The sequence below is a fragment of the Cryptomeria japonica genome, chromosome 6 (assembly GCF_030272615.1).
Source record: "Cryptomeria japonica chromosome 6, Sugi_1.0, whole genome shotgun sequence".
NCBI lineage: Eukaryota > Viridiplantae > Streptophyta > Pinopsida > Cupressales > Cupressaceae > Cryptomeria > Cryptomeria japonica.
In genome coordinates, this window is record NC_081410.1 from 427,390,200 (window position 1) to 427,401,235 (window position 11,036).

The following is an 11,036-nucleotide window of genomic DNA, read 5'->3' on the forward strand; positions in this document are numbered from 1 at the left end:
GTTAGTGGAGGTGAGTGGTCAAGAAGTAGAAAGTGTGAGTGGTAGGAGTGTAGGTGAAGAACCTCTGCAAAAATAGAGAATAAAAAAAAGGGGAGGGCATACAGAAGCAGTTTCAGCACGTGCGCATAACATGATTCCAGAGCAGACATAACACCACAAAAGAGATTGCATACAAAATGATAAGATGTGAAGACGAGTCAAGAGGGATCTAAAAGAAAAGTAGAAAGTAGAAAAATAGAGGACTACGAAGGTAGAGAAAGAAGGTAAGAAAGGTATAGAAAAGAGGTGAAGAAGATAAGGAAAAAAAAAGAATACAGAATAGAGCACATAAAAAGACCACACAAAAGAAAAATCCAAAACATTTGCATTACACAATGGCGTGCAATGAAGTATGTGTAGAGGGTGTGTGTATGCTAAATAGATAAGAGTAGAGAAAAATAAGGAATGAGAAGCACAGAGGTGAGAAGAATGTATAAAGGGTGTGAATAACGTAGAAGAAAATACACATTGAGTGAAACAGAGAAAGAGGATAGAGAACAAATACCTTAGAATAAAGAACTAAGACATGAAAGAAAAGAGCGAAGAAAACATAGGTGAATAATAGAGACCAGAGATTTGAGAGCTGAGAGTCGAGGCTGACAACATAGAAGGTTATACACACAGAGTGGGGGAGAGAAAGAGAACTGAACAAAGTAGAGATCAAAGAGCATTATGCAGAGATAAGAAGAGGACAAAAGGCTAAGAGAAGGGATTGACAATAGAGACCTGAGAGAAAAGGATAAAGATTGAGAATAGAGAAGAGTCAAGTCTTTGCGACTGAATTGTGTGTCAAGCATTAAACGATATAAAACAACACATAAATGAGACAAATATAAAATAGAAAGCAAATTTGACTTTACGAAATGTAAGCTTTTCTCTCTTTGCAATGTCCCATTTTCCTCTAATCCCAAGGATCTTGAAGGTCCATGGATGTGGCTCTCAACAGCAACATGATCCTCAAAATGACTACCTAGGATATGAGTAGCTACATGGTGTTATGCTAAATGTATAATTGATAAGAGATGATATGATAAGATTATGCCAAAATTGATATTCTAAATGCTAATTGATAAATGTTGATTGCAAGATAATAACAATGTAAAATTAATCTAAGATGCAGGAGTGATTGATCAAAATAAAAGGTATTTATAAGATTTCCAAGGCCAATGATGAGGTCGAAAGAATCGAAGGTCATTATCTGATATGGAGATATCAAGGGCTAAGGATGAAGAAGTTGGAAGGAGATACACATGTCATCTCTAGGGTGACAAGCATCCAAGAATATTCAACAAATTGCTCATGAGATGGCAAGTGTCAAAGGGGAGAAGACATGTGGCAAAGGTGTCATGTGCCTCCTAGAGGGAATATCCAACCCACAAGAGGTTAGGATAAGGAAGTTAGAATGTTCAAGAAGGGATAGGGTTAGTTAGACCCTAGGTTAGATTGAATGGGTTAGGTTAGAGAGTGGTTAGGCTAGATGGTTAGAAGTTAGGAGCCATAAGCTCATTTGAATTTAAAAATTCAAATAATTGGGAAATAGATAATTAAATGCAACAAATGATTTAATTTGTTTATTTAATTATGGGAATATAAGAATTGAATTGTGATGGGGAGAATTAATTAGTTGAGATTAATTAATTCAAAGGTGAATTATGAAATGAACTATATAAATAAATCCTTAGATTTATTTATAAGTAGAAGAATAAAAGGGGAATTAAATTAATAATTTTATATTTAATTAATTAAGAAGATTTATTAATTAAATCACTAAGTAAATTATTAATTATCTCCAGACCATTTTTAAGTGTATAGAAAGTCAACCTCAAGTGGAGAAAATAAATTATGAGTTACAAAAGTTCATTTGTAACAAGGTACTCAATTGTAATTGAATATTTACTCATTGTAAATCGTATGAGTTGGTGCTCAGATAAAGGGTTGGCTCACATAAACTTTAGGGGTTGGTGCTCCTTTGGGTTGGTTCCCATAAATGTGTAATCATACTTTTACTTGTGAGGCTGGATTAGAGCAATAGACTCTAGCAACATTTCACACCAGAGTTTTTCCCCACCGTTGGTTTTCATCGTATATCTTGTGTTATGTGTTTGTCTTGTGTGTGTGTGCAAATGTGTTTAATATCTCCACTCATAGTTTCTTTATTTCTGTTATTAAATCTTTGATTTTAAAGTAAGTTCAAGTTTTTAATTACCATTGATTCACCCCCCCTCTCAATGGTCAATGTGTGTTCCTTCGGTTCGTATCAGATCCCTAGGTTCCTTATTAGATAATCTTTCTCTAGCTTGGGTAGATTCTGGTTTGTGAACATAATGGCTAGGATTGGATATTCCTCTACTAGTGTAACAATGTTTGATGGCTCAAACTGTCATTTAGAGCCCAAGAATGGAAGTCTATTTGTCCTCCCTGGGTTAATATGTTTGGATGTCAATTAAGAATGGTTACATTGTCTCTGCTATTCCTCCTACAGATCATGATGCTAAAAGGAAATATGAGTGAAATGTTGAAGCCAAGAGTACTATTCTTAATGGTTTGTTTATTACAAAGTCTCTAAAATTCAAGAATTGTAAGTATACAAAGGATATAGGGACAGACTGAAGAAAATATATGAAGAAGTGCCTTATACTGTTGAATCAAATTTTGTAAGGAAGATGAAGAAAGGATCAGGTAAATGTATAGATGATAAAATTAGATTAGTTAGTAATTGTAGTAAAGATAAAAAGAAATCTTAGATATTCATGGCACAAGAGATGCAAAATGAGGAGAAGACATCAAGGTGTGATAGTGGATTTCAATCTAGAAATCAAAAGTTATTTAGCAGTGATGAAGAAGATGAAAATGATGTTGAAGTGAATCTTGAAGGAGAATTAATTTGTGCTCTTGAACAAATTAAGAGACTAAAGAAAGAGCACACCAAATACAAGAAGTCAGCCATAGAGGAACAAAATCAGTTGACAAGAAACTTGATGAGTCTAATCAAAACATCACTACCTTGACAACTCAACTAGAAAAACACAGACAGATTAGTGAAGTGTTGAAGTCAGAATTGGAAACCAAAGAAAAGGAATGTCAAATCCTGGAAGAAGAATTTGTGAGTCTTAAGAAAGAGCTTGAGAGTTACAAGGGAGATCTCAAGTTGAGGATGAAGTGTGAAAGCAACACCAATGCACTAAATGATATGCTGAGTAAGCACAAGAAAAACAAGGATCCTATTGGTCTAGGATATGAGATAGGTCAAAGCTCCATGGCTGAAGATGTGTCAAAATGTGAAATAGTGTTTGTGTCAGCAAAAAACAAATGAAAATGGACAATGCTTCAAGGTCAAAGATGATCCAAGAAAGAAAATAGATTTAAATACTATTGTTGAAAGTCTGAAGACACATGTTGCTACTTCAAAGAAGGAGAATGTTGTTTCTGCTACAGGGAGTAATAATGTTGATCCAAAAGGAAAGGCCAAGATGATTGATGATGGTTCCACCAAAGTAAAAAACTTAAGGAAGATGTATAGAAGACCGAAATATGCTACTCCCAAGATTGAGAACAAGAAGACATTAGAATGAAAGATTGTTGCAAATGAACAACCCAAGATCAACCACAAAGGAAGAAGAAATAGAGAAAACAGGTCCACAAGATCTTCACCAGTTTGACAAAATCATTCTATAAGGTACAATCCTTTCTTCTCCGTGTTGGTGTAAATAATTATTCATCTTGGATATTATTACACCTTACTTAATTTTACTTAGGAAATGCATTTAATAGTAGTTTGGGTATGAGACACTTGGGTGTTTGTGCCACATTGGGATAGTGTGTGTAGGAGAATTTCCACCTTTTATGGTGTGATCTTGTTGTTACTTATCATGACCACTTATTGTGGAGTAATAATTCCACCTTCGATGGGTGATCCACCTTATGTGGAATATTTTATTGTTTCTCCTACATACCACACCTATTTCCTACCTACCCTTGTTTCTTATTGATCCACATGTCATGTTTGTGTGCTCATATATCCATATTGTCTTGCCTATATATGAAGGCTCATATTCATTGTATGTAACAACTATTGATCTTTTGATCATCTATCTATTGATGAGAATATAGTTTATTCTTGTCCTATATTTCATCTCTCTATTTTGTACATTTCATTGAGCTCTTGATCTTGGTAAAATCTCACACTCTGGTTATTATTATTCATGCAAAGGATATGGGCATAAGGCAACTGAGTATAGAAAAGGGTCTAAGAAGGGTCAAGTTGCATTCTCTAGAAATATAAATGTAGTCTGTCACAAATGTAATGCATATGGACATAAAATTTTAGATTGTAGACTTATGCATAGATCTGCTCCAAGCTATGAGAGAAAGAATCCTTTTGATGTCCCAAGAGATAGGAATACTATATGTTATAAATGCAATGAATTTGGTCATAAGAGACTTGAGTGTAGAAGAGAAACATATCAGTCAAGTGGTAGCTCTTCTACTTCCTCTTTCAACAAAAATATAAAATGTAACAACTATAGTCATCATGAAAGAGAAGGTATAACTTATGTAAGACGTGAATATGTATGGAACAAAAAAAGAAGTGTTCTTGAATTGTCAAGAAATTATTTTGTTTCTTTGGTTGATTACAAAAATATGAATTGGAGAAGGAAACCATATCAGTCAAATAGAAACTACTCCATTCCTCAGCTAAACACAAACACGATGTGTAATTCCTATCATAATTTTTTGGGCATAGAGCACTATATTGCAAAATGAATATGATGAAATCATAAGATACAACAAGAGGACAAACACTCTGATCAAGCCAAACAAAGAGTCTATGAAATTTTGGAGAAGGAAATATAATCCAAGTGATGAGAAACAGAAGGATGGAACTAAGAGCAAGCATTGTGCCCTCCATGCATGTGTGAAATCCCCTCGATTTTAAGGAGAAGCATAACCTTAGGGAGAGATAAACATGATCATATCTTTCACCCCCAATTCTGAAAAAGTACAAGTGTAGGGACAGTTCAAAAGATAGGAACTAGTGACAAGAAAGCTGATAAGAATGATGATTGTTTATGTTTATGTTGAGTTATTTAAAAACATTTGTATGTTTGTTGTGGTTGTTTGAGTTGCAGAAGTTTATGCCTTGGTAGCATATCAAGATTTGACATTGTTGGCATATAGGTCATTATGAAAATGCATTTGGTTTTAGTTGCACACTTGCATATATAAGGTTGAGTACAATTGGAAGTGCTAAAGTGAATTGCAAATAGTTCACATTGTAAAAAATGGTTTATGTTGAGTGGTTGCAAAACAGTCATTACAAACAAGAAAAGATAATGTATATTGAAGTTGAAAGGACAATGCTCATGGGAGAAATAGCAGCTTGTATACAACAATTTATGTTGTGTTCTACTTGCAAAAATAGGGACTGCAAATAGTTTGACTATAGTAGCAAGACATTAAAGACATAAAGAAAAAATCTAGAAAGGAAAAATGTGATGTAGGAAAGGTAGACCACACAGAGTGAAGTGTGTATGTGTGGATCTAAAAGAAATAAAAGGCTATGTGAAAAAGGTGTAGAAGACTAAAGTACAAAATCCATAGAATTTATAAGTGTAGCCTAATGCAGCCAGTGAGTGTATGAACACAAAGGAAGATTGCACACATGACGATTAAGTGAACTGACAATGGAGGTAGAAAAGAGATAACCCAGAGCCAAAAATGTAAAGAAGAAGAACAAAGAAGAGAAGTTGACAGTATGTGCACAACATGATGGATAATGATAAAGAGAAAATGGAAGAAAATAGAGATTATTCCAACAACAGTGTAGATTAGTTCAAGGAAATGGAAGAAGAATTGCAGGAGATGTGCAATTGAAAAAAGAAATCTAATCAGAATTTCATAGTAGTGAAAAGGAAGGAGACCAAGCGTGATAACAAAGACAGAGAGAAATTATCATGAAGTAATGAAAATAAAATGTGTGAGAAGTTAGTGTATATAAATAAGGGGAGAAGATGAGTAGATGGACCATAAAGGTTATGATTCTTAGGGGGAGACTATTGTTGAACAAGGTCAGCAAAATGATAGCAGGAATTGTTGTTGCATAAGGGGGAGAAGATGAGAGTGTAGTTTATGTCCATGACATGTTATTAACCACTAGTACAATGTTGTTGTCATAGGAGGAGTGACATGTGTTTCCAGCCAAAAGAAGAAGGAGAAGATGAGAAAGGTTGGCAATTGGTTGCCTCACCCTTTACCATTGTTTTCAAAGGGGGAGAAGATAAGTGAGGTTGACATCAATGCCAAAGGGGGAGATTGTTGGCATTATATTGTCAATGATGTCAGTATTTAAGAAAAGTGAGGTTTACATCAATGCCAAATGGGGAGATAGTTGTCATTGATGTCAACAATTGAGAAGTTGTACTAGGTAGAGATGCAAACATGATGAGTGTCCAAGAGTGAAGACTTAGAAAAAGTGTAGTTGCAGTAATGTATAACACACAATGTTAGTCACACATTGTTACAGGGATAACATAACACACTATGTTTATTGTTATCGTTGTTTCGCGGATCAATAGGCCACCCTTAACCAATCAAGTAATTATAGAGGTTGGCTTGTAAATAAAAATGGTTCATATTATGGGCTCCAAGAACACCTATGCCAAAAATTTTATAGATGTTGAGACCTATACATGTTTGATTCTCTCACAATAAAACTTAAGTCCTCACCCTATGTGTCTTGCATCACAAGGGAATACATGGATACATCTATTGTACATGTTAGGATTGGACTCGAGCATTCACTTTCACCCCTTTATATCACCCAGTAGAGATTGTGTGCTTGAGGTTGAACCCTGGGGTGATGAAATCCCTAGGCAATCCTCCTACTTAAAAAAATAAAACAGGGTGTCATTATACATTTCTATTGCACCCAAAATATATGAAGGCAAGGGGAGAGGATGTTGCAAAGTGTGTTCCCTTGGTCTCCGTGTGTTGTGTATTGCAACACTCGAGTTTGTGACATGGCTTAACCACCTCCTATGGATTCTATATGTCTAGTGGTTGTATCGAGCATTAATAGGTCCATTTTTTGGTGCAACAACAATTGTACTTCTAACAAGTGGTATCAGAGCTTGGGTCACAAGCTCAAACCCCCTCGCTTGTGTTGGAGGGGGGATTGTTGTAAGGTGTGTGCACTTGGTCTCCTTGTGTTGTGCAGTGCAACGCTTGGGTTTGTGACATGGCTTAACAACATCATGTGGATTCTATAAGTCTAGTGGTTGTATCAACATTAAGAAGTCAATCTTTTGGTGCAATGACAATCATACTTATAATAGAGGATACACATATAAAACTTTGACACCACCCTACAAAAGTGTAAGCACACAATGGACACCAAAAAATCATAAATTAACCCAATGAATCAAAATTTTATTCACACTAGAAAACACGGACACTTAAGGTAAAAAAATGAAGATTGTTTTTTACTGTGACCTTACAAAACATGTCTTAGAAGTTTTATCTTTTCAAGATCTTTGCTTCCTCCTTGCCAAGACACTACACAAATAATCAATACCACCAAAATCTCTACCCTAATGGACATAAAATAGAGAAAATATGAAACTAAAAATGATATAATGCTATTTAAAACTTTACCTTCTATTTTTAGCAAACGATGTTTGATTTTGAATATGCGGCACCATTTTTTGCAAATATGTCAAATATTCCAATGAATATGTTATTAATTCCTACATATTTGTTACTCTATCTATGAATGCATTACAACAACCTACAAATGTGTTAGAAATCAAAGCATATGCACAACAAAATCAACAATTATGTAGATGATTTTATGATTGCAGTAAAAAAAACCTATAACTTGCAAATTCAACAATCGACAAAACAAATCCGATTAGTAAGTGATTTCATGTTGGGTTGATGAAAATATACACATTGAAAATTAGGGAATGTTCCAGTATATTAAACAAGCAGCCACAAATTCAAATCTACTACTAAATTCTCAATCATAACAATAAAGGATTGCATACAAATTCAACAAATGAGTAATTCAATAACACATACAAACTAATGTCGAATCCATGCACATAGCCTCCATTGCTCTTCTCATTTTTGTGTTGTGTATGGTGGCTCCCAAAATCATAACATAATTATTGTAGCATGATAACACAAAAATTTGAATATTGTGGTTGTTGATGAATGGGAATTGGTGTTGCTAAATTATAGATTTCATGATATCAATTAACGATTCAAATTGAAAGATCAACAGAATGATCAACGACTTAGGATTGTTGAGACAATTTGATTGAGATAATTACGATGTAAAATTGACTGCATGATTGAGATAGACAAAATTGATTGATGAGATAATTGATTTGATTGATCTATTATAAGAGAGAAATAGGTTGCTAACTAAATTGATTGGCTCGATTAGAAAAAGGTGATTGGGAGTTGAAGTGGAAGTCAATGGAAGTTAGAAAGAGGGGATAACTAGCCATTTTTAAACATGTGTTGTAGGAGAAATAAATAAAATAAATATTTATTTATTTTGGAAGAAATTGATTTTCAAAAATAAACAATTAAAAAATTTAAAGAATGTATTTAAATGTGGAAGACATAAATAATAAATTAAATAATTTAGATTAATTATTTAATTGTTAGAATTGATAGGAAGAGATATTTACCTAAATAATAAAAATTATGTAATTAAACAGAAAGAGACATTAATTAAATAATAAAATTATTTAATTAATATTATAAGAAAATAAAATAATTATATAATTATAATTTTTAGTTACGACGATAGAGGGAAATTTTAACTTTTGAATTCAAATTAGAAGAATGAAGTTATATTAATTAAATAATTAAAATTATTTAATATTATTTAACTAATTAAGAGGAAAGTTAGCAAAAGTGTTCTTCATGGGCATTGGGCCAATTTTAGGTGTCTACAGTTGGACTAGTGAAAAGAATGAATAATCCCTTATGTAATCACAACACTATCAAGAATTTGTATTCCTTCAACAAAGTCACCTTGGTCAAGAGAGATAATCCTCTAAAGGAGAGGTTTAAGTCTTTCAGCTATCGTGCAAAAGTAATAATTTTATAAATTACATTACATAAAGAGATGGGTCAAAATTTGGAAATACTTGATCATTCCCCCTTAGGGATAAGAGCAATAAAAGTGTGATTCAAATCTTTGGGCATCCTCTTACTATTGAAAGACTCCCTAACCACCTCTAGAACACTAAGTTGCACATCAGTCCAAAATTTGTAGAAAAAAAACATAAGGAAACCGTCGAGTCTAGGAGACTTTCCAGTGCTAATGTCAAAGACATCTTTCTCAACCTCTTTCAAGTCAATGGGTCTCAAAGGAGAAACGTTATCTTCTCTAGAGACTAAAGAAGCAATAACATCGAGAACAACTTGCTAGGATTCAACATCTTGCCTAATGCTAGTAGAGACTAGATTTGAAAAATAGTCTTTAGAGTGTTCATGTATCACATAAGTAGAAGTGAAGGAGAGTCCCACATCATCATGAAGAGTCATCAAATCATTTTTTTGTCCTCTATACCACATTTTTCTATGGAATAAGTTTTTATTTTTATCACTAGCAAGAAGCCATGTTGTTCTAGCAGATTGTTTCTAGTAAGTATCTGCTTGGTTGTCAATGTCTTCAACCATTTTGTGAAGGGATTCATCTTCATTCTTTAGTTAATCAATATGGAGTCATTCTTGAATTGATGGTGGATCTCTTCCCAACAAGAAATCAGGGAAGCACATTGGGACTAAAAATCAAGCCTATTACATCTCTTCCATTTTTTCAGTTAGTTCTTGACAAAATGAAGTTGTTTGTGAATCTTGAACATAGTAGTTTCATGGATAGGACAACCCTCTTTCCACCATTACTATATTTGGATCCAAAGTTCCACTTTTTGAAACCAAATATTTTTAAATTTAAATAGATGATGGAAAGATTTAGAAATAATACCACCTTCAAAGAGAAAAGGGAATGATAAAAAATTGGACCTATTAACACATACCAGTTATCATTACAACAAAAGCTCGAACTGTTAGTGAGAGCACTACTAGAGAGGTTAGGGCGTCAAGAAGGGTGGAGGGTCCCACGAGACAATAGTTTAGCCCCCTGAGTCAAGTGCGGAAACAATTTTTCCCCTTAAGTTGAGAGCATGACAATAGTCTTGTCCCCTAGGCTAAGATGTTCAAACTGGACATAGTCGACCACAAGGTGAGTAAGGTGTTGTCAGTGGGAGTTGAACCCTCCCCAACGGATTCGCTAGTTTTGTTAACACAAAATAGTTGCCACTACACCAAAATCTCAAACTATTAGTGAGAGCACCACCAGAGAGGTTAGGGTGTCAAGAAGGGTTTCAAGGTCCCACACAACAATAGAACCATCAAGAACATGGAGATCTGGATGCCATTTTATGAAGGCTTCTTTTGAAACTAAAAATCTATCTAGTTTGACCTTTCTAGTCTAAGGCTTACATAGGGAGTTAGCTAGTCGTTTCTCCCAAAAGATGCACTTGTTCAAGAAACCAATACCATCCCACTTAAGGATCTCACTGGAGGTTGTTAATCCATGTCATAAATCTTGAGAGGATATGCTAGACAATTACTAACAATCTCCCCCTCAATGTGACTTGAGGGGATTCGAACCTAAGACCCCACTCTAATACCACTTGTATGGAATTGAGCAAGTCATTTATCCCAAAAGATGCATCTATTTAGGAAACCGATACCATCTCAATTGAGGATCTCACAAGATGTTGTTAACCCATGTCACGAATCCCTAGGGGATATGCTAGACACCAACAACTTGGTCCTTTTATTGATCTAGTTGAATTTAGAGCTTTGGTCTTTAACATCTATCAAACTTAAATTTTGAAGTTGGGCAATCATAAATTGGTCACTAGGATCTAAAAAATGGGAACCACCTTCTTGATCATTAGGACACAATT